At 43.6% G+C, this 24,988-nt stretch overlaps 1 long non-coding RNA gene across 6 annotated transcripts; it reads left to right on the top strand.

Annotated features, from left to right (window-relative positions):
* Positions 1 to 67: 67 nt before the first annotated feature.
* On the top strand, positions 68 to 24,318 carry LOC122154760. 6 transcript variants are annotated; one of them, XR_006166827.1, is made up of 8 exons: positions 68 to 601; positions 741 to 898; positions 1,361 to 2,295; positions 3,268 to 3,573; positions 5,506 to 5,653; positions 15,580 to 15,646; positions 16,889 to 17,027; positions 20,652 to 24,318. It is a non-coding gene; the product is annotated as an uncharacterized LOC122154760 (long non-coding RNA). The 6 variants fall into 6 exon arrangements; XR_006166824.1 differs by having other exon boundaries at positions 1,361 to 3,573; positions 20,652 to 20,845; positions 22,064 to 24,318; XR_006166823.1 differs by having other exon boundaries at positions 1,361 to 3,573; positions 20,652 to 22,181; positions 23,628 to 24,318.
* Positions 24,319 to 24,988: the final 670 nt, after the last annotated feature.

The raw sequence follows: 24,988 nt of genomic DNA, 5'->3' as shown, positions 1-24,988 counted from the left end.
CAGGGGGGAAAGCGGGGTGCTGCTCTGGCTTGGGGTGTGTGTGTGTGTGTGTGTGTGTGTGGAATAAAGCGCAGCTTACACACGCAGCATATGCGTTTGATTTGTAAATTACGTGCTGCCGGGTGACACAGAACGGTTACGGCCTCAAAAAACGGTGCTTTGCTTGCTGCGAAAGCCAGGGCGGCCGCAAAATGTCTCCTTTTCAAGGCCCTCCTTTCACGCAGCGTATTCCGTGTCCTGCAGACAAGGCCGCTGGGCGCGGGCAGGCGACGGTTTTGAGGGACGCCGTTCCCCTCCAGCATCGCTGCGCGCCGCTCGAAGCTGGAACTGCTCAGCCAAAACGCCTAAATGCTTTCTAATTAAGTTTATCATTAAAATATTAAAATGAATTTGATTTTTTTTTGCCTTCCATACCTCATCCTGTCCCCAGGCTGCTTCAGTCAGTTTGCTATTGTTAGTCATGGCATAACCTTCTAGAAATTACTGTGTGTTGCCTTTCAGCGACTTCATTAAAATGCGTTCCTGCCAGAGAGCTCTTTACCCATACATATTAATAAGGCTTCGAAGCGATAATTAAGCGATGACTAATATGTTTGTGAATGTAAGTATCCAGCGTAGGCAGGAGAAAGAATTTGTAGGTAAATAAGTTATATATATTAAAAAAAATCTTGACAATAATAATTAAGATTCACTGAGCTATACTAATTTAATTTTTTTTTTTTTTCCTTTTACACTTAAAGCAGATAGGACTGCCTTTGATGCTGTGCTCCCTTGTACCAAGAACCACAATGCAGGTGGAGCTGTGGGAAGTGGTGCTGCTGCCCTGGGTGGCTTCAGCTGCCGTGGGATGTTCCAGCATCTCTCCTGCTGTCGCAGACCCTGCAGCAGCGGCATGAAGGTCTGTGCTGAGCCCAGAGCCCAGGGAGACGCGGGCAGGGCTGCTTTCTCGGGGCAAACGTAGCACTCAAGGGCAACACAGACACTCCGGGTGTAGAAGAGGGTCATGCCAAGTCTGAGGCGGGGTGTCTCCACTTGTAAAGAATCCCTTTTAAAACAACAAGATCCCAGGTTGATTTGCAGCCCCCTAAAATGCTCATTAATTCTGGACCAGCCAGAATGAGGCAAGTGGTGGGCATTTGTTACTGGTAATGAAACTATTGAACAAAATCCCTGATCCGGGCATGTGTTGTGGGCACTGGTGCAGCCATGGAGAGGTTCCCGGTATAGCCCGTGTATAAAGTTAGCAGCTTGCTCTGCTATTCAGGCTGGTTTGGGGCATTCATAGTGGTGCTTTTTCCTTTTCAGTTTACGTCTTCTTCCCTCCTTCCATGGTGTAACCAGAACTCTCTTCTCCCAACAGTTTGAGAAACTTGCAAAGAGCTGAAGATGAGAGACAGAAGACACTTTGCAGCTTTATATAGATCTTTTGCATTTCCTGTGGGATTTTATGTGAATTTTTGTGCTCTCTGTGGTGCAGGTGATAATGGGGAAGGAAAGAGTGGTGACAGAAATATTCATGTAAAGCAGAATACATTTGAGGAGGTCTGAACTTCAAAGAGGTGTTACTGATGGTAGCGAAAATTCTGAGTGCTCAGTTTGCTGAAGAAGGAATTGCTGGTGCAAATGCCTGAATATGTATTTAAAGTGACATTTGGGCTTCCCATTTTTTCTGGGGTTTGTTTGGATTCATAAAATTCTTTTGTATTCTCTTCTGTGATTGTATCAGAGGGGCTACTGTTCAATTATAATTTTCATGCTTCTTAATTCATTTTTCATAATTAAGTGTTAGACTTCCATAAGATACATTATCTCTAAAATGCTAGCATTGCATAGCAATTGCGTTTTATGTGATGTTAGTTTACAGAATTTTTTTAAAACACCTTTTGCAGGTAATGTGTCAGCTTACATTATTTTACAGGCTTTCCAGTAGTTAGAATCTGTGCTCACAATCAGAATATGCTCTATGTAATATAAGTTGCTTTTACTCAGGCTTAAAGGGGGATTAAACATTCTCATGAAAGCTGAACACTGCTTGCTCGGAGTAAAGGAAGAAGAAACACTCTGCATTTCAGCCTCCACGTGTATCTAAGTAAATGTTTATCACAAAGAGAAGGCATCAGTCACCAGGTGTTTTTGTACTGGGAGGCAGCCTGGGATAAATAACAAATCCTGTAATTAGGCGCCAATAGATTCTAATTGATTTATGTTAGTCCTCAAGCTGCAATCTAGCCTTTCTCTCTTGTCATGGCACGGCGCATCCTTTGTTTGATGAACACTGAAGGGAAATCCAGTGAGGTAAGAAAAAATAGCTCATCTGAATGGATGCAGCCTTGTGCAAGTGTTTGAAGTTGTTATTCTAAGTGCTTATTTTAGCAACTTTTGAGCTGAACGTTTAGAATATATAGAGTAGCATTTAGGAAAAATGTTAATGTGGTTGCTTACTTTAACATGAGCTGCAGCTCTGCCAGCAAAGATGAGACATGCCATTTAAGGAACACTGAAGCTTTGAGTGAAGTTTTTAGTCAACTTTATTTAGAAACTTGCTGGAGTGCACCGGATGCTGGGGGAAACCAGAACACACTTTTTGGATTGTCAGACCAAAGGCAGGAAGGTTCCCACAGAGCCCTCCTCCTTATGTAGCTTCTGTTTCTTATTTAGATTTTGTTTTTTAATACCCAAGAGCTTTTAGTGGTGTTCTGACAATTGTGGCCTGGAAATTTGTCTAAATTAAAGCAGGTTTTGTTTGTTTACTTAGAAGTGCTAACAGACTCAGACAGTCCCACAGCATTTTTCAGGGCTTACATCATTCTAAAATAGATTCAATTGATTCAAAACAAATTTGGCGAAAAAGTAATTTTCTTTGTCCACTTGATGTATTTGCATCTATACAAAAGGAACAGGTGAGCCTTGGCAGGTATGCTGAGCGCAGTATCTGGAATTGATAGGAAATGTTAAGAAGCTTATTTTAGTTGATGGAAGATACAAGAGAACACAAGGAGTTAAATGAACTAGTCTGAAGATGTGAGACTAAATGGGGGAGAAGTGGGGATCCCCTGCTAATGTAAGTAGATGTAAATTCCGCTGAGGGTATATCAGGTGAAGGGCTACCTCCACACCATTTAGCTTCTTATTTTGGATGATTTGAGATTTTATGAATCCCCACATCAAGAGAAATGTGAAGAGCCAGCTATGCCTTCACCAACTGTGTGAAAAGTTGAGCATGATCAGTTGAGTCATGGACGTTTTCTTCACATTTGTTCATTACAGCTATACGAGACAGTAGCTGTATTATCACAACACCTGTAACAAATACGTATTGGCATCAGACCCTTATCCACATTTATTTCTCGCATAACTAAACACAAGATCACAGTGGTTTTTAACTCCAGTTTAGCCTTCCCGGACGCTCAGTCAGCCCCCAGGAAAAGCACGTGAGAACTGCTGTGAGAGAGGGAAGCTGCTTCGCCGTCCAGGACCGCTTGCTGTGCTGCTCCTGCCACTTCACTGCCGCTTTTTGGGGGGACAGATGCATGAGCCGGGGTGCCCCAACAGCCGTACAGAAAGGAGAGATGGGTAAGCAGAGGGTCCAGGGGCTGGGGGGGGATTAACTCCTGGGGTGCTCTGCCAGCAGTAGGACTGACCCCCTCGGCAGTCCCAGGACACGGGGCAGTAGCCAGAGGCAGGCGTGTGGAAGCGCCCGCTTCTCCGCTGACTGCAGCGGGAGCAGCCGGAGTGTGTTCTTGTGGGGCTGAAGTTAGCTCTTGAAGGAAGCCACCTCTTTCTCATTCGGAGAAATGCCATCTGCTGTTGGTGCCGTGCCCTGGGGAAAAGTGAGAGACGGAAGGAGGCAGGTATGTGGTTTGGGCTCTGAATTTCAGCAGCTGAGAGCTTTTAGGACTTCATAATTTATCTTTCGAGCAAAAAGGCTATTTTGTAAGCCTACCCATGTGTTGGGAATACTTTAAAAAAGGTATTTCTGAAAGAGTGAAGTACTATGCAACTCTGTTCATACATGGAAGCTCTTCTGCCCCAGACTCTGCCCTTCTTTAAAATTGTTGGGAGACCAAACTCCTGGGAGAGATTAAAGGGGATGGGGAGAGATACGAGAGTGTCAGTCTGGTTCGCTGCTGTTGGATTTGGCATTTGTCTCTTGCCACAAAGAGTTTACAAAACCATGAATAATTACATAATAATTACAACTGTGGAAACACAGTTCATTTGGGGAAGACAAGGAGTGTGTACGCTTGCTTACGTTACTGAAAAATGTGAGTTTCTGATTTGTCTTACTCCTGAAAGAAATGCACAGCCTGAAAAGAGCAGAATTATGTTCTAGCCAAGGCACAATCTAGTAGTGTGTACAATCCCCTGTTGCAGGACCAGAGTCTGTCCTGATTTGCACTGGTACGAGCTGAAAACAACAGAGTTGGATTCTGAGAATCCAGGTAACTGGTGGTGATACCCAAATCAAAAGAAAAATAAATTATACTTTCCTGGGTTGAAATGGCAGAGCTGACGAATCAGTTGTTGATTTTACCTGCACAGTTACCTGAACTCACTCAACGGCTTCTGGAAAACTGTTTTACTGTTTTGGTATGCAACAACTATATGAAGATCTGTTGCTTCCTCCATTTTAAAGGCCTAATGGAGAGTCTTCTGAAGTCATCAGAAGGCTTTTTATTAGTTAGAGGAGATGCAGATTCCATTGCAAACAGTTAGGTTGCTCGCTGGTATATTATTCTAGGAAAGTGCTGATTGATTTATTCTCCTGTGCAAATGTTTGGCAATGAGTGGTGACACCAAAGCCTCAGTCTGTGTTTGACTGTTTAGAGTCCCTTGAACATGGTTTTGTAAGGCCATTTCTAGCTAGTAATTGGTAACTGGATGTGGTTAGGGTAGTTAGATAAACATACAGAGGAAGGGGATGAATCACTAAGTAAATATATTGATGCTGTAGGGACTGCTGTTACGTACAGCACATTTGTGGCAGATGTGACGTATTTGTTTTCTGTTGTCAGGAAAATGTTACTTGAAAGAAGATTTGAGTTTAAATGTGTAGTTCCAAATCAGCATATCCATGCCTTCTGGATGCACGTGTTGTCTCCGTGTAGACTCTTAACCACTTGTCAGCTTTTAACATACCCCACTTCTTTTTACATATCCCCTTAGAATTTAATCTCTTACTCTGAGGTCCTATCAGAGAAGTTTTCATTGCTGTAAATGTCAGTGTAGTTGCATCATTAAAAGCCCCATCATTATAAGCCCCTGAAGGAGATGGTCTGTTTTACTGGGAAAAGACATGTATGCCAGTGAAACAGCATTGTAGTTATTAGTGGAGCATGTTGGCAGTTTCTGTCAGCAATTTTTGCAAGCACGTAACATAGAAAGGGATAAAAATACCATTTGCTGTGGTTTGCATGCCACATAGAGGACAGATTGATATAGTACCAAAATCACAAAGAAAAGCCCTGCAAGTAGTTTTCTGCCCTCTCTTTTACACTTTTTCAGGACCTTGGTGGGTACACTAAATCTACTTGAAGAACCTGATGGTCCTTGCGGGTGCTCGGGCTGGGGCAGCGGATGGAGCCACCAGCCTTGCTGGGAGGGAAGAGGAGCCCAGGCAGAACGGTCGATGCCAACGTTTGTGTTCATCCAGGTAAAGGGTTTATTCGTTCCTGTTTACAGTGTTGAAGATTTGATCGTTAAAAAGGCCTAATTAGAAGACAAATTAGATGAATGATTGCTCTGTTACAGCCGAAATAAAAAACATGCACATATATATAGAAGATGTGTGTGTGTATATATGTATGTGCTGAAATGCATTCTCCAATCCCTTAGTGTTTGTTTGTAATGAAAACTCTTTGATCAGAAGGAAAAAAAATCAAAATTTATTTCGGAGCTGTGGTTAGTAGGTTCCCTTCATGTGTGTCCAAATTCACAATTTCCATCCCCCAGTTCCCAAATGCTTGGTCCCACTCTGCCACGGCCGAGTCCTCGGCAAAGCTGGATTGTTTTGAAGTCATGGCAGACAGGTGTTGAAGATAAAAAACTCATGTCTAAGCTTTGAACCCCATGACATATGCCATGATTTGTAGAGTATCTCTACCTTGAGTTTTGGTGCAAAGTTTCAGCAAGGAACTGAGCGTGAAGCAGCAACACACAGAAAATTACATAAACTATTGACAGACAAGATATTTCAGTGATACCATGAAATCCTTCTCCAGTTACTGCTTTCCTGATCCATTTGGCATGAAATGTTATCTTGACTTCTACTTACTATTATCATAAAAACCACAGGGGTTTCTTCTTGCTGCTACTTGTTTTGTCAAAGATCCAGTAATTGGTAACATGTGAATTAACATTTTGCAGTAACAGAAGAACGCAGTGCACAAACAACCATGGGAAGTGGTGTTTTGAAAAGTCACTTCAGCATTTAAATCCATGGCAGGCATCAGGGCTAGAAAACCACAATCTTTAAGAAGCAGTGGACTTGCACATCAAGTATCTTATATTTCTCCTGCTGGTAACCACCTCTGTGAATATTTAGGACTAAAATGGAAACATGATAAAAAATTAATAGTCATCACAGATCCCTTTATGCAATACTTATATTTTTGTAAATCCTTACAGCAAATTCTGTTGTATCTTCGTGCTGAAATTGTTTTATACTTGGTTTGAACGTACTCCCTTGCAATATTATATCGTGGTACACTGCTCTGTTACAATTTTACTTACTGGTAACACGTTTAGCTTAGCTTGGTGCACTACAAATTATGTATGTGGTCCATGATGCTGATTGTGAAACAGGGAACAACTAACAATGCCAGAAAAAGAACGAAAAAGAAAAATCAGAGTGAAAACACCCTTGTTTTGATGTAAGGTTCTCTTTAAAAGATGGATGGAAGGGTTTTGAATTCTCCGGCCTCCTGTGGGTTACCTCTGCTATACAGGCTAGTGAATTACTTGGATCATCTTCCCCCTCACACCCTTGACTTAATTGAGCTGTAGTGTGAGAAACATTTATTCAACAACTGCAGGCGCCGGCGCTGCGGGGGAGCTCTTCAGCTGGGCTGGAAAGTGAGGACTGTAAGATTCTCAGAGATTGTTCAATACAGCTGTTAAAACACAGCAATGGATAAAGCCTTCTTGAAACCTCTAAGTCACTGGATAGATCTTTTGATTCAAAATCTTTTTGAACTGGGGTCACCTACGGTTCCTTTGCAGCTCTCAGCCTCGTTGTTGCATGAAAGGGGCCTTCAGATTTTGCCCATTTTGTCTGACAAGATCCTTTTTTCAGCATTCATCCTTCATGACCACAATTTAATCATTTAAGATGACAAAAAACACCTAACAGTGGGTTCTCAATTCTAAGGGAGTCATTTTTAGCTGATATTGTTAGTAATAAAGTAAAAAAGGAACACAGGCTTTCAAACTGGAAGCAGCCTGGTACTTTTAAGAAGCTATTCTGGATAACAGAATGAGCAGTGCTGAGGAAATGGAAGGAAATTTAAATTTTGCCCTTGCAAGATACTTTAATCCAATATTTATAGCAGCATGGTAAAATCAGGACTGTCAGAGAACAAGCTCTGTAGCTAGAAGTGGAAACTCTCTGGTTCCAGCCCTGGTCCTGCTTTGTGGCAGTAAGCATATCGCTTCATCATGTTGTCTTGGTTTCCTCTGGTTTTGGCGCTGGGATGAGAAGTACCTGTAAGGCTTAACGTATCCGTGACACGAAGAGAGGAGATGGAGCAACGGGTTTTCTGCTCGTGGATGGAGCTGGGGGACTGCATGTGTAAGTCCTCATTGCCCCTCCAGTAAATCCAGTCCACACTGGTGACCCGAGAATCCCTGTAAACAGGGAACTTTGGAACGTTCACGGAGAGGATAGCATAGAAAGCCAAGAAACCATGGCTGGGATATGCTGTTAGCAGAGTGATTTTTTCCACAAAAGCCTCAAAGAGATTTCCAGTTGTAATGTTTTTAGCTTTGAAAATATAATCCAACTTTTTCATTTTTAGGTCTCTGACCATTATCCACTGGTCTCAGCAGAACAGCAGCAGTATACTTAACAGCTTCATTAATGCCAGAGTAATAATTATCTACTGCAGGAGTGGCTAGTGCATCAGGAATTTTTATACCAGAAGTGCAGCAGCATTCTGGTTCTTCAGAACTCAGCAGCAACATTTGAAAAGGTATAAAATTAGTGAAAAAGATTACGTAACCTGAATCAAACCCAATAGCAATGTATTAAAAAAAGAGAAAACGGGAGCCTGCGAGCTGGCTGCACTGCAGAACGGGTAGCTTATGCAGAGTGGGGTTAGTTACAGCTGCTCAGAAAAACAGTTTCACCCTCCAAACCTTCACAGAAAAGATTAAGTGAAAAGTGCAAGCTGTTGGCCGGGCTCAGTAACTAAACCACAGAGAATGGCTTACCCAGTGAGTCCACTTTGTCTGTACGTAGATTTGAATTACAACAGTATTTGAAATTACGCATTTTCATTTCTGGCCTTGCTACAACATGATCATAAGTTACCTGCTGTGGATTTTTTCAGTGCAATATTCAGAACTGTGTGTTTCATCTTTATAATTGGCCAAATAATCCAGATGCCAGTTTCTGTTTTCCTGTGAATGTTTATTAATTGTGTATAAATTATACAAGAATTGTGTAATTGTGTATATATAAATGTAGTACCTAAATATTCTCAGAGTTATCATTTTCAGAACATGCACAAAACAATAACAAAACTGCAGTAAAAAGAATTTATGAAATCTCGCAGTATTTGCTGATTTATAAATGACAGCAATTACTAGCTATGTGTGAATCACACCGGTGGGAAAAACAGATCATCTGTCACGGTTCCTTCCTCTGGATCTTGGAAACAGAAACTGGAGCTGGCTCAAAGGCACGCTGCAAGAAAATGTGTTTCTCTTTTAGAAAAGCTTACTTGGGGAAACAGAGAGAGATGCATTCTTTCAAACTCTTTTCATCTTAATTACGAGCATCTGAGGCCTTAGAATTTTTTCAAGCATGCGGGTAGTATGGTGGTGGTATTTTACAGCAAGGCCTGTATAATTATAGTTGGAATTCACATGCGTGTTTTCACACAGTCTGTAGGTACCTGGTTCATCGGTCGGATCCCTTAGAGACTCTCTCCTAAGATTCAGGTTTATTTCTGAAGTGTAACACTTCCAGAGCCTTCCCACCATTCTGCCTGTGCTCACTCTCATTTGTAAAAGGACCCTTTAATTCGATAATTAATTACTGTCCGGCCCGGAAGGAAGGAGGGGGCTGGGGCTGAGGGTTTGGGGCGGCCACTGAGGGGTGCGGCTGGACCCACCCCAGGGCCTTGCACCCCGGCACGCACTTACCTTCCCCCTCAAATCACCTTTCAGGTTGCAGCCAAGCTGCCTCGGCGCTCCCAAGATCTTGGCTTAAACATTCGTTATCCCTTTTCTTGTAACTCGGCCAGTCTGCGTTAGACCTCGCCTAGGGAGGTCGGGGCCTGCTTTAGAACTCGCCTGCAAAGCTACAGCCCGTGGCGGCGGCGTGAAGTTCTCCCCTGCACCCACTCCCCGTGGCACAGGGAGAAAAAAAAAAAATAAAAAATAAATAAAAAAAAAAAAGAATCGGTAACTGTGGGTGGAGCAGAGGCGAGGGGCTTTCGCGCCCCGGCCCATGACATCGCGGCGGCGCTGCCCGCTGGTGATTTGCTCACTTCCCCCCGGGGGGGGCTCAAAGAAATCGGCCGATTTCCCCCCCCCCAGCAGAGCTACGAATCCCCAGCGCGGTTCGCTGAGGCGCAGCGGGGAAGCCGGGGGTTAATCGGGGAGGGAGGGGGGGAACGCTGCGGGTCCCGGCGCTCTCTTCCTTCCCCCCGGGCGGCGGGGCCGGCGCCGGGTGGGAGCGGGCCCGCGGGCGGGCCGCAGCCTGAGCAGGCCGCAGCCTGAGCAGGCCGCAGCCTGAGCAGGCCGCAGCCGCCCGGGGCACCGAGCGGCCTGGGCGGGAGCCGCCGGGCCCGCTGCCCCCGCCGGGCCAGGCGCGGGGGGATCCCGGTTCAGGCGCCCCTCCCTCGCTCTCCCGGCTTTCGGCCTGGTTTTCGGAGTTACCGAGGCCTCTAAGAGGGAGTTAGAAGAGGCATATTTTTGAACGTTAGGCCGCAGCATCACAGAAACCCAGGACGGGGGGGATTTATCGATGGCCTGGCTCCTGTCCGCTTCAGGGTTGTTCACTTTCTGATCTTGAATTTCCTAAATGAGGTTTCTGTGAAGCTATTCTTAAGGAGCTTTTTATGGGGGATTCTGGTTTCCCTAGGGTGTCATTGTTCAGTTATGACTTATTGTTGTAGTTCTCCACAGTGGTAAAATACCCACCGATAGAGCTGAATTTTTCCTTTTTTTTTTTTTTTTTCTCCTTCCTTCACAGAATCCCACTCTACGTATTAATCATCTCCTCCAGCCCCCACAGCGCTGCCCATGAGTAGTACTGTTACGTAGCTGTGCTGTGATCATACACAGGAGTCACTGGGTGGGAGCCGGTGTTGTTTATTGTACCATATTTATCAGAAGAGTGCTCCACTGCATGGCAAACATCAAACCGGTGCGAGAAACGCTGCGACAAACGAATGTTAGAACAGCACAGCACGAAGCAGTGGCCCGACAGCCTCACTGCTGGGTCTTACCAGAAAACGGGGCGCTCGTTAGGGCTGCAGCATTGTTGGAAACGCGTCCCTCCAGGTTTCCTTCCATGGAGACGGTGATCCCCAGTAATCCCCTGCTGGGCTGACCGCCAGCGATCTGGCACATCACAGTCAGCAGCCGGCAGAATCATTTTCTATACAGTAATGATGGTGAAAAAGGAGGAAAAAACTGGTAAACCAGTGCTTTTAAGCCAATTTAAGTTCAAGGGCCAGCCTGTGCCAAGGCTAATCAGAAGTGTGGCGAAAGCAAATACGCAATCTTTTATGAAGATGAGAATCAATCTATTTTAGATATAATTTATAATATTAATTAAATTTGTGAGTACATATGATTTTAAGCATTAATATACTCATGTTCAAAGTATTTAGAAATCTGGGATTTGGGGATTTTTTTACATTTTAACATAGATAATTCCAAAAATCATCATTCCCTTTCACTGCCATTTGCCATCCTGCAACTATTTTTTCTTTCTTTCTGTGATTTGAAAGGCCATTCCAGGTCCACTTCAGCACCTGTCTTTGCAGAATTTACGACTTGGCCATGCAAACAGTTGTGCTGGGGTGGTACAAAAAACCATCTCGTGAAACACGACCAGGGGAGGAGGGGGTGGAAAAATGAGCATGGGGATGAAGATGAATGACATGGGGGAAGATAATTCTTAAATGAGCATTGCCACTGGAAAAATGGTATTTTTATGCATTTCTACTGTATCCCTAGTGTCCTCAGGCTCTTCAGCTTTGGATGTGAAGATCTGAGCAGGCCTGTTTGCTATTCAGTACCTTTTCATGCTTTTCTGTGATTCTCAGAATATATTTATCTTGTACATGCATATGTAAAAATCTGTTTAGTTACTGTTTTCTTTTCTGACCTAAAGCTTGTATTCCTACTGGTGAAGACTTTCTGGAGACTAAGTAGGCATTGTTTAAACGCTTCCTGTCTAGCTCCACTGGGATACTTCAATCTGTCTTGCTAAAGAGAAAAAAAGATTAATCATTCTTGGGTTGTTTTTTTTTTTTTTTAGAATACTTGATTCTGACAGTGAGAGCAATTTGTGTGGCTTAACTGTGATGCAGACACTTTCCTCCTGTTGTTTGAGTCATACTATCTTATTTTATCCGAGTTCTTAGAAATAACTCTCTGAAAGGTCAATCTTAGTTTAGTAATTGGGATTTGGGGGACTTGGTAGGAACAATCTAGCTCCAAATAATTAACCTGGACAGCGTGTCATTCAAGAAGGAAAAAAATAACTCCCCGGTTTCTCTGCTCTCCTCCTCGATCCCTGCCCAGGTTACCAAGCCCCAGCGTCTCGGTGTGCGGTGCGTCTGCTCACTCATTTACCCCTCCCGGGAGGCGAAGGGACGAGCAGAACGTGTCGGAATTCCTTCTGCGCAGGATAGCTGAGCTGGGGGTAATAATTTACTGCAGATACAGACCGACAATAAATTAGTACGCCCCCAAGAGTCTGGAAGAAACAGAGGAGGAGCAGTGACTCATTTCTGAGTCATAGAGCCTCCCCGGATTTATCCTGGGATGATGTACTGTATGCACCACTCCTTGATCTGGTCTGTCTCGAAAGGACAACTGAGCCCTCAACAGCCCTGAGTATAATTGTGGAAAAATAAATGTTAGCTAGAAGCAATCATTCCTTGGCAGCAGCAGACTTTGTTATGTTTTGTAAGATCTTCCCTGTATCAGGTCGGTATTTTGATAAGAAATGGTGAAAAAACCCAGCAGGGCGGATTGGTTTGGCTGCTCAGTCAGGCTGCAATCAGAAGTTGTCGGGTGGCCCCTCTGCAGCCCTTGGCACGGGCTACGGGAGCTGCTTTGGGGGTGTCCTGGGGGTCAGCAGAGGTCCCTGCGTTGCTAAAGGGGTGGGCAGCCATGCAGCAGCAGAGTCAGCGCTTATTGTGGTTTTTCTTTCTCGGTTTCTTCTAAAGATCCTTTCTGCTGAGAGCATTTTCACTGCTTAGTATTGTTTGATGCCTGAGGCTGCCTGGATCTCCCACCCAGCCCGGATCCCCGTGGCCGCCCGCGTGGGCGTGCTGGGGGACCTGCCCTCCTTCTCAGCACCCATTCCTACAGGCAGGGGAGGATGGAGGTTTCAGACCTCTGGCACAAACAAGGCATCCTGTAATCAAAACCATCTGGGTTTATATGGGTCCTTTTGAATTGGGTGGAAACCACCACTTGAGAATACCAATTGTACCAGAAGCTTTCTCAGTCAGATAAAACTCATGTAAGGGCTTTGTACCAGCGCTGGGCTCAGCCGCGCGGTGTTTGAGGTGGCAGGAGGAGAGGTACCTGGAAAGAAGCCCTGCAGTGTTCTGGGGCTGGGGCTCGGGTGTAATTACAGCAACCTCAGGCCCTTGTACAGCGCAGCGTATAGGAATTGTAAAGCTGCTTTAAAGTCATGGTCCCTGTTCTTCGCCAAAGCACAAGAATAGAGGGGCTGAACATCTGGAGTTTAGACTTCAACAAAACCCGTCCTGAGGCGGGAGCAGTTCTAGTTCCTCATAACCTTGTCAGGGCTGCTTATGGCACGTTTCCATCCTAGAGCTGCGGCTGCGTTTGTCTTACCAGGCACCAAAATCAAGATTTGAACCCCTGTTTATAAAGCATTTTGGTTGAAGGCACTTCAGTCGCTTTGCAGCTCTGACGACTCCTAGCTGGCAGAATAGCTGTGCTAGTTGGACTGTGGACTGTTTGTTGTTAATTTTCACAGGTTTTTCTTTTTACGGATCACAAGCATACAAAGACTTTGTGTGTGATTTGATGAGCGATCTAAAAGGAGGAGGCTGTATTCCCTCTTGTTTCTACCTTTCCTTTAGCCCAAGCCTTAGGATTCTGCTTCCACTCTCCTATTCAAATTATAGCACTCATTAGACCTTTTGGTGAGCTGATTTAACTCCCCGTTTGGCAAGAAACTATCGGCTTTGCAAGATAAAAAGGGTGCTTTCTGCTTGGTTAGCAACCAGAGGGGCCCAACAAGCTTCAGAGCCAGCACATGAGAAGTGTCAGGGATGCGTGGCTGTGAGGAGGAGGAGTGGTTCCTCCCCCTTTAAGGGTCAGAGAGCTATCAGATCAGCTCGCTCCATCTCCTGTAACTTCACCCTGAACCTCCCACCATGTTCCAAATTTGAACAGTCAACAGGTTAGGAAAAAGTGAACAGGCTTTCAAAATCAGACGCTGGTACAGGATGAGGGGACCAGCGATCTAAAAACAACCACAGAAACTCAACTGACAGTGCAAATGGGCCAGGAGAATTCTGATTTCTCCTTGTCTGTCTAACAGACCTCTTTTGGCTTATTGCATCTATTTCCTTGTGAAAGTTTCATGAATAATGTATCTTAAGTACATTAAACGTCAGATATTTTGGCAGGGGTCCGTCTTAATGACAGTTCTGTTTTAAAGATGATGAATGTCCGCTGGAAAAAATTCATTTTCCTTCTTGCTGTTGACTGAGGCAGGTATTGATAATAGTCTCGGAAGATGAAGCCTTCACTCACTAAATGGTCATAAGCATTAAAAATGTATGTAAAGAAATAAATTTCCCTTATTCCTATTTCTTTTGCACATAACAAATATGGTATACAATGGGAGGTTTGGGTTAAAGATTTAAGTTTGATCTGAGAAGATCTAATGAACTAACTGTGACAGACACCATGCTGAACCCTATGGTACCACCAGTAGTACCTGGACAGAAATGCAACATTCAGTAGAAACATCATTGCACAAGAAAGAATGTTTATTTCTGGGACTTTTCTACCTTTCTATCAGATGGAGTCCTGTTTCATGAGCAATTCTTGCTGCCTGCTGCATGAGCAGCAGTCCTCATTGCATGTTAGTAGGCATTATTAGGCAGTAACAAGCTCCTGGAAAAAATACAAGGATGTAATTCGACATTACATGTATCTCTCTCTATATATATATGTATGTATGCATTCAAATAATTTTGTTAAGCACAGTTTAGGAAGCTTGGCTGCTATTTTTTGAAATAACTGAATCCAAAACAAGTTGCTACACCTATAAAAATAGCACTTACAGACAGACCTCCAGATCAGAATGTTATTCACAACATTAGACTTGTGATCAAGAGACTTGTGAGAGAGTGTTGCTAGAAATAGGCATGCCATGGTAAACACACACGGCGTTTGCTTCCTGCTGGCTCAGAACAGTTCATGCCCCAGCCATCCTGCAAAGCTTCTGCTGGATTTTGTCTTCAAGTACATCTAGAGAAAGGAAAGCCACTCGACTTAATGGAGAACAACAAAACCCTCCGTGTTCTTAGATTGCATAGCAGTGTCATGTACTCACTGAAAAGAAGTGACCGCTAACTCTGCCTTCCCCTTGTGAGGTTATATTTTCATTCCAAGAAGACTTGCATTTCTGCAACTATAAATTAGCAGATTAGAAACAGGAGGAAAGCGCTGCCTGCGTACGTGTTCCGCAGTGCGTGGAGGGGGGTTATTGTAAATCAACAAGCTGGTCCTCCAGACACAAATCTCTTTTTGGACTCAACTGTGTGGTTTGTCTCTGGATCTCCTGCTGCCACCTGGTGTCAAGGTGATGCTTTAGGCTGGGCTAAACGGGTGGGTGAGGCCCCCCCCCGGGGCTGGCGCCAGCCTCTATCATATAGGATTTGGGGTAAGAGGGCCAACGATAAAACCGGCTTGTAAGCCTAGCTGCACCAAAGGACCAGCTGGGTTATCTCCAAATCCACAAAAAGCTGGTTCCATCTACCATGCTGTCGGCAGCGGTCAGTGGGGAGGAATCTGGGTTGTGAAAGTCCTTGGCAGTAGCTCTGGTAGGGGGGGGTGGAACTGGGGTTTCTTCTGTCTGGAGCAATCCGGCAAATTCTCATTTCATCTCCATCTTCCCAGCAGCAGCGGGCAGGAGAGTGGCTCTGGAGGCAGGACGAGCCCCCCAGAGGCGTCCTGGGCCTCGGGATGGGTAAGTGCCGGAGTCAAAAGACATCTTTTAAGGAGCAGAATAGGAGGACTTCACGCGGTAGCTTTCCATTTGCAAAACCTGCTGCACAGAGTGAGCGGGACAGGAGAGACCCGGGCTCTGCTGGGTGGGAGAGTTTGGGCAAGCTGGCGTTGGAGGGGCAATCCCTTCGGTAACTGTCAGGGGTTACGCACGGGTCCTGCTTCTTCATGTGCCGTAATGGGATATTGGTGAAACCGTTGGTGTAGCCAAGCTGTGAATTAGGTTGGGAGCACGAAAATAACTAACATCCACCGCCGCCCCCCCTGTTTGTTTTTAACATGGCTGAATTCCTCATCCCGTTCACCCCACAAAAACGCTTGTACAAGAGTTTGCCCAGCCCCTTGATGAACCCGATGGGAAATCAATCCAGCTAGAAAAACAAAAATCTACTTCCCTATTCTAGCAAAAAAATTACCTCTCACCCAGATCAGTTCCTACTGTCTCAGGGCAGAGACAGGACAAAGTGCCTGTCTGGGTGACACTGTAAGTAACCCAGCCATTGAACATGAGACAGTCCGAGCCTACACCTGGAAACAATTTGCCCTCCACTGCTTTTTTCTTTTTTTTTTCTTTTTTTCTTTTTTTCTCTTTTCCTTCCTTCTTCCTTCCTTTATTTTCTTTCTATTTCATCTTCCTTCCTTCCTTCCTTCCTTCCTTCCTTCCTTCCTTCCTTCCTTCCTTCCTTCCTTCCTTCCTTCCTTCCTTCCTTCCTTCCTTCCTTCCTTCCTTCCTTCCTTCCTTCCTTCCTTCCTTCCTTCCTTCCTTCCTTCCTTCCTTCCTTCCTTCCTTCCTTCCTTCCTTCCTTCCTTCCTTCCTTCCTTCCTTCCTTCCTTCCTTCCTTCCTTCCTTCCTTCCTTCCTTCCTTCCTTCCTTCCTTCCTTCCTTCCTTCCTTCCTTCCTTCCTTCCTTCCTTCCTTCCTTCCTTCCTTCCTTCCTTCCTTCCTTCCTTCCTTCCTTCCTTCCTTCCTTCCTTCCTTCCTTCCTATTTCTTTCCTTCCTTCCTTCCTATTTCTTTCCTTTTCTTCCTTTTTTATCTTCTCCGTTTCTCCTCTCCTCTCCTCTCCTCTCCTCTCCTCTCCTCTCCTCTCCTCTCCTCTCCTCTCCTCTCCTCTCCTCTCCTCTCCTCTCCTCTCTCCTCTCCTCTCCTCTCCTCTCCTCTCCTCTTCTCTTTCTCCTCTTCTTTTGTCTCTTCTCCCTCTGCAGCATGCCTTTTTGCGTGGTTTCACTCTACGGTACCACAAAAAGCTTTACCAGCATGGAGCAGGGCTGGCGAGAGGGGAGGCTGCCTCAGCTGATGCTGCTGCCATCAGAAATGTCTTTGGAACCGGGGACAAGTAATCAGGTAAAACGCTTTCTGTCTGCCTATGCCAAGCAGTGTCTTTCGCTATTCTCCAAATATTTGTGCCTTTGCAAAATGCATAAACATTTCAACAGTGGTCTCTTTAGCACTTATTTACGCCACTTAACGTGAAGTTGCTGTTTCCATGCTTCTAAACCTCCTTCAGTATGACTGATTCACACTGGGAGAGCTCCTGACTTGCCTAACCAGAGGCACGTAGCCCCATACTATGAGAAACAAACTCAGACAGAGAAGTGACGGGAAGTGGTGACGGGGACGGCTGCGCTGCTGCCTGTTCGCATACCTGCAATTGAAGTTCACATCTCCTTATTTCTCTTTTTCCTTTCTTTTTTTCCTCCTTCCTCCCTTTCCGCAGTGGTTAACATAAGAATTTGAGGTTTAAAAGGTGCCTGCCTCTGAACTGTCCAAAAGTAGCAAAAACGCAGAAGTTTGGAAAGTTAAATCTAAATTCAGCTGGTTTATTACATTCAGTATGTCCTCTGTTTATCAATAATTTACACACCTAATGTATCTCCTCATCTTAAAATTCTGAACTCCTCACTGATCTACACTAGCAAACACCCTGTCACATAAGAATTTTCCCAGTTAAGATGAGTAACTGAGGAGCTGAATTAATCAACATTGCGTGGTCTGTGGCAGCCAGAAGATAAAATTCCCGAGTCCCTGTTACTTCATTTACGTTCTGCAAAAAGCAGTCCTTTTATATTTTTAGAGCTTAGAGGATGGCATGTACATAGCAAGTTACATCTAAATAGCACACTCTCCAAAAAGTTTGCTATTTTCTTAATGTTCATGAATATTTCAGGAACTCGTGCTAAGAGGTTTCGGTGCATTCCAGGACAATGATTTCAGGTTTCTGTTTTGTCTTAAGAGGAAACGTGGCTTACTGTGACACATTCTACATGGTTTGCATTATTCTTTTAGACAGGGTTTATTACTGTTACAGAATCAGATGTCCTGAAAATATACTCTCTCTTTTTTTTTTTTTTTTTTGAAAGAAGGAGTATAAGTTCTTCCAACTTTCTCCGTGGTTTTCCATTCCTGTCATCAGTCTTGACATGACATAGTCATCAGTTTGGCTGTTGGAAGAGTAGGGTTCTCTGTCATGAGCAACACTGGAGTTCAGGGATAGAGTTTACTCTTCTCACCCTTTCTGCTTATTGTTTTCCATTGCTTGAACTGGTAAATATACTTGGATAAAAATTTGCAGTGACAGCAACGCACAAACTAACCAAATTAGTCTTTTCCAGCTGAAACGTCTGTGATTCCATTGTAAAATAACTACAGTGATTTGCATCAGCAGATATTGTAGCGTTTGGAAAACATCAGCTTAATCGCAGTACAAGTTGCATTTAAATATTGAAATGTATCATTTCATTAGTAATCTTCCTTTGCTTATATTATTGCATTTCTAATATACCATAGACCTTTGAAAAATAATATTCTGCTTAACACTTGCTGGCGACGAGTATATATTCTCAGAAAACTGAATGAGCACTTAAATAACACATAAAATCCATGTCAGAGTTCAAGATTATGTGCTTATACCGACTGCTTTTACTTTAATGAAATGCCTGATAGCAAACTGAGGAAATTATTCTAATTTAAAAAACCGTCATGTGAGAGAAGCCAATATTAAAAAGTATCTGGGTCATTCCTTCTTGCAGTTAGAGCAGAGAACTCAAAGAATGCTGAGAGACCAGCTCTAGCTAATCTCTCTATCGTCACGTAACGTGAACTTGCCTTACAGCTGATTTAGGTGGGTTTGCACAAAAATACGGAGCTGTTAACTGGGGCAGCTGAGCTGCAGTCATTTTGTCAACTTGCATTTGGGAGCAGAAAGGCAGAGGGCTGACTAATAACCCAGACTGCTGTGTATGAATGTGAATCATTAAGATTGGAGACAACAGATTATTTATCCCTTAAATTAGCCATCTCTTTTATTAACTGTTTTAGACTCTGAGTCAAATGAGGATGGCAAGATTCAGTAACACAAAGTCCTTTGACCACATTAAATGTTTTTGTTACTTAGAGCAGTTAAATGATGCTAGAATAGTCAGTGACATGGAGACAGCCACTTACTACTCCAGCTACGAGGCACTTCCCTGCCCAGGGACACAGAGCTGTAACTCCTAATTGCGGGTGGATCTGTGACAACTGAGGCAGCTCTTGCTGCCAGCTGCCCTCTTCTGCCACGGGTCACCTCCTCACCAGTTCGGGGTCTGTCTCTGCTTCTTGGCCACCTCCATTTACAGCCCACTGTAATGATGTAATTTGAAAGCAGTGGCAGTTAACAGAAATATGCTGGGTTGTGAACTGGGACAGCTGAAGAGCAGAAGGTTCCTTGACTAGGATGTGTATCTACAGGGATGGAAACCTCCAAGGAACACAGCTCACAGCAATAATTGCTTTAGCCACCCCACCTCTAATCATCTGCTCTTGGAATAAAAGCCTGCACTTGGGCTCAGATGGAAAATAAAATTAACAAGAAAACTGTTTTTCTTTCTAAATTTTTTCCCTGTATAATACATGCACTTTTATTTAAGAGGACAATAAAACCTATCTTGCTAGCTCTAATTCGGTCCCTAGTCTGTGGGGCAGCTTGCCTTGATTACATTGTACTAAATTACTCATCTTGGATGTATGCTTCTCTTTATTTTCTTTGCCAAGAGCAAGAATATGATATTATTTGGCAAGAGGAATGCGTATCTGAAATGTCAAATTACAGCTCATAACTATTACGGGATAGTTTTGGCGATAGCCCTTTGTGATTGTTCCAAAACAGATGTCTCTTTCTAGGAGATCCTTAAAACTAATACATGCTTTATGTTTGGTTTTAGGTGGTATTTTGAGAATGTCTCACAAGGACACTAGCTGGATGCATATATTGCCTTAGTTTAACTTTAAATTTCTAATTTCTCAAGACTTCCGAGTCTTCAGATTGCATTAACTGGTAATTCTGCACGTACACACACAGTGCAAACATTGAGAATTGTGAAGCCTTTTTTACAACAACCAATATAGCCAACCTATGAAACTGCATGTTACTTAACAGAAGAATAAAATGATTAAGCTAGTTCATATTTGTCAACTTTTTCCATCTGATGTTACAAGACTGGAACTTGATTAAATCTATTGTGCCTCTGCCATCTTAATTAACTACTATCAGCTTTTACCAAAGTTGAATTAAAGTGTGTTGCTTGGTGTTATAATTCTGCAGCAGGTACCACCATTACAAACACTCAGCCTGCGTGCATTTGCTCCTTTCTCCTGGGACTATGAAAGATGGCTTCAGCTGAAATTCAGTTGCATCTGCTAATTCGGTCTTCAGTGCTAAACTTAGAATGGATTGGATTCATGGGAATATAAAGGCTCAACAGAGGAATGGTAAGAGGCTGTCAAAAAAACCTCTGGAATTCATTCTTTGAACACTGATAGGAGCGATTGAACCATGAAGATTTTCCTATAAACATTTGTACAATTCAGCGAGTAGAAGGAATTTACTTTTGCAAATCTTACTGTCCTAAGATAGCATACTGGACATCATTTTTCCTATGAAAGTATCCATATCTGTTAGTAATCCCACTTTCTTTGCTTGCTTTTGAGGAGGTTACAAACCTGGGGCAAGGCAGTCTGCCAGCCTGGATGGACGCTTGAAGCCATTCTGATGTTTCCCTGCTCCTGCACGTGGTGTCTACTTGGATGTACAGTTCCTTGGAGGCCCTTAACCCAACTGCACCGTGGCTGAGCTGGTATCGGTGGTGTCCGACACTGGAGGGGATGAAATCACAGACGTGTAGGTAAAGAAATGCCAGACTGGAATGGTCTTTGTAAAGGAAAGCCGTGATATTACGGTAGATGCCAGAAGTAGCAAGTTTTGGATAGGGTTTGATGTGGAGGTTCAGCACGAGGCAAGAAGCTCTACGAGAGGTGGAGTGACCGTGGTAGAAGCCATCGCAGAGGTGTGATGCGAGGTGGGAGATTCAGTCCAAAGGACGGTGGCTGAGGAAAGGCCCGGCTATAGAGAGAGTCCTGAGACAAAAGAGTGGAGCTCCGAGCTTGCATTTCCATGAGGATTGAGAAGAGGCAAGAACTGTCAAAGTGGTCCACGGGAGAGTTGTGAGAGGCTGAGCACAACTTTAGTTGACGATGTGTGGTCCGCTGCGAGCTGATCACACAAACTCACGCTTGTCAAAAATACCAGGGATGCCATTTGAATAGGTACAGCAAATTTAGACTGGGCCAGCACGGTATATTGCCAGCCCTCAACTGTGGACTAGCGAAACCTTCCGAGTGACCTGAGTTATGTGGCTTTTGAGCTGTGGCTTTTTTAAAATGGATTTTGTAGGGGTGGTGGGTGTTAGGAGCGTTTTTGATGAGAGAACTCTTTTGGGCCTCCAGATGATTACTTAATCAATCAAATAGAAGGATTCAAGTAGAGCTGTACTTCCTGCCAGTTGATCATTATGTTATGGAAGAGGTTTGGATAGAAGAACTTGGAAATTTAGTGATAGACTAATGAGGAATCTGCCCTAGGCTTCTTCAGATATCCCGCTGCAAAAACTCTGCCTCTTGATGATTGGATTAACGGTTGAAAGAGACAGCTTGGCAGACTCAAATAAAAGGCTTTCCACAGATTTGCTTTGGAGGGCTTGAGCCTCTTAACCACATGGTAATTGTAAAGACTATAAATAAAACTCAAAAATCTAGTTTAAGCAGTCTTTAATAAATCATTTTAATGCACTGTTATTGGCCCCTCCTTCAGGATATCACAAGTCTGCACTTTCAGTCTGACAAGCTAAAATGTGCTCTGTCAAATTATCAGCTCGGGTTTTTCTCACATACTTAAGGGAAGCCTTGATGCCCCCACTGAAGCTCCATCCTGATGCGAGGGAGGGTTTGTCATCTGATTGAAAGCATATCAGGGAAGAGCCATCGGGAGAGTTATTTGGGACTGGTATCTCGAAGTTTTTCAAATGCGGGTCCTCACCCGATGAATTATGGCTTTTCTTGCCCAGTTCCTTACTGAGACAGGCAGGACTTGGTGGGGCACAGGACAGAGGGACAGCTGAGTGGAGATGGTGGCTCTGAAGGACCTAAGCTGGACACTGGCACTCACCCAGTGCTGCTGAGGAGGTACCGAGTGGCTGGGAGCGGGCCTTTGGGGTGGACTGTATAGCTCTGCTGTTCTCACCTATTTGTGGTCCTTGTGTGCTTTAAGATTAAAATCCGGGTGGCTAGGTAAGTCCCTTGGTACGTTTTTGTTCCTTTCTTTCTTGCCATGTTGTCATCAAAGAAATTGTGTGAGGAGTCCACGACTCCTGGCAGAGATGGAGCTTGGGGTTGCCTGTGTAAAGCCTGAAGAACAGCATGGGATCTCAGATCTAGCAGGCTGGGTGGCACTTAAGTAAAAGGTGTCACGCAGGGGGAAAAAAAAAAAAAATTTAAGCCTAGCTCTGCATTCCCAGAAACAGTGGCAAAATTCGGCCTTCCTGGTTCCTGATAAGTGGATGAATGTTTAGCCTTGAACTACAATGAGGCTTGGAAATCACTCAAAATATTTACATTATGGAGTAGGGCTTGCTTAAGATGAAATATTGCATACCTGTCGATTTTCTTCCTAATCCTAACCACAATGGGCAGTGAAAAGTTGCAGATCTCTGTCTACTCACCAATCTCAACCCCCACGTGCTTTTTTTTTTGATGTGTGCCGCAGTAAGTTTTACATCTGAGTATCTTTACGAACCATAGAAAAGGCTTTTCTTACGAAGATAAAATGTTCCCCACCATCTGTGCACTAGAAATAACATAGAACGCCCTTTTCCTGTTCTGTGAGAAATTTTTCCATGTATCGGTATTTGTAAGAGAACAAAACCAGAAAGTTACCTATGAAAGCAGTTAGGAGTACTGGGAGGTAAGCGGTGCTTTTGAAGGCTTTTAATCCTCTTTTCCCCCATAGCAGCTACACATTATTTATTACTAGGGGTAACTTTGTAATGTGTTGGGTGTATTCCAAAGAAAACAAGAAACTGCACTCATGGTGTCAAGCAACGCCGATACCCACACTGAAAAATGTAGCCTCCAGACTGGAGACCAAAGCTTTATCCCCAAATACTTGTTGTTATGTTGCATGCTATATTGTAAATAAAGTAGGCAAGTACAAACAAGAGTTCAGAAGATTATATCTGGTGGTAGATGACCGTGATTTAATCAGCTTTTTGTCCACTACTCTACTTCGTATTTTACGTATGGGGTCAGAGTCTGCTGTTGTGCTGGTAGAAACAACAATGCTACTAAGGTTAACAAAAAATAATAGCAAGTTAATTTTTGCTCTGTAAAGCAAAAATGAAGTAGCTCAATACTGGACTACTATGCAGCAACAACAGTCCAAATAATTGTGTCAGAGGGGTTGATTTTGGGGTGGTTTGGGTTTGTTTTTTGTTTAGTTTTGGGTTTTTTTTAGCTTTCTAAAACTACAAATTATTACCGTGATCGTGTCATTTGACTTGCTAATCCAGATCATAGATGTTCTTCTGCCAAGCCTTTATGTTGTATTCATAGCATTATGTCCTTCCCTTACAGCTGTGTTTGGAAAATACCTCTGAATTCCAGCATTTTTTTCAAATATTTTCTATTAACTGTCCAACTGAGATGAGACAACAGAGGAGAAAAACCACTGAAACTTTCAGAGAGGTTGATCTCTTTGCAAACTGAGCATCCAAAGAAAGTTTTCTCAAAACTTTTGCAGTAACTTGTAGCGGAGACGTGCAGCATCAAAAATTAGGAGCTTGTGGAAATCCTGCCGAGCCCTTACCTACATCTTAAGGCAGCTCTTTGAAAATCTGGGCTCTAGGCCCAGCGCTGCCAAGAGTTCGCTGTGGCAAGACTCCTCCTCCTGCCTGGGGCTGACTGCAGGATAGCTATTTTAATAGCTGAGGCTTTCAAAACAGCCTAAAGCAGTCAGGAAAAAATAATGTAATAAGCGGCAAGTAGATGAGTTCCCAGATGATTGATTCTGGAGACCTTACAGAGATAGAAATTCTGATTTGTGAACGGCTGGAAAGGAAAAGCGATGGCTGGAGATGTACTTTCTAATAGGCTTTGGGCTGGTTTCTCCCTTGTGCAATTTTGTGTGTGGTCACTTTTTGGCAAAAGGGAGGTCCCAGCTCACCGTGGTATGTGCTCTATACGCCCTTTGGACGCGTGTCAAAAGTCACATGTGATTAATATCTCTCAACTTTGCAGTATTAAAGATGTAGGAATGTAGTAAAAATGGAAAGCGCCTTATAAATGTGAAGTATTGTTTCCTGTGTTTTTGTTATTTTTACTTTTTTTCATTTAAGATTTTTTTTATTACAACAGGATCTTAGCTCTACCTCTTACATTTTTTGTTCCAGAAATAAATTGATTGTAGCAAACGGGACATTTAACCGAAGGTTGCACCATGTAACTTTTGTAGAGTCATTAAGGCAGAATGGATTTAGTGGCACTCTTGGCTCCAAAGATGCTCGATCATCTAGGACCCTGCATTTGGAAAATTGTGGGACCTCAAAGGGTGGCCTGGACTTGTAAGACTCTCTCCTTGTCAGCGGTGATTACGGAGTGTAAGGGAACCAACGTAATTCAAACGCTTGTGCCATTTCCAACAGAGAAAATAACAGAAGTCATCGCTCCGAATCAACATTAAGTGCTAGATAGACACCCCAAAAATCAGTATGAGATATTTCAAAATAAGCCTTTTTAATAGCAATCGCTCTATGTGTTGGTTGTTTTATTTTAATTTCAGTATAAAGTAGTTGGTGTTTTAAGTCTTTAATTGTCTTGGCAAAAAGCCACTAACAGGCTTTGATTTTGGAAGCAGGTCTGTGTGAATGATCCTCCTGGGTTCATAATGGGTACAAAGGACTTGTCCATTAAGAGCTATTTTTAACAATGAAGTCATA

The sequence above is a fragment of the Tyto alba genome, unplaced genomic scaffold, assembly GCF_018691265.1.
Source record: "Tyto alba isolate M040663 unplaced genomic scaffold, T.alba_DEE_v4.0 Super-Scaffold_1000006, whole genome shotgun sequence".
In the NCBI taxonomy this organism is placed as follows: domain Eukaryota; kingdom Metazoa; phylum Chordata; class Aves; order Strigiformes; family Tytonidae; genus Tyto; species Tyto alba.
The sequence above is the reverse complement of the archived record's forward strand: the minus strand, read 5'-3'. Positions and strand labels throughout refer to the sequence as shown.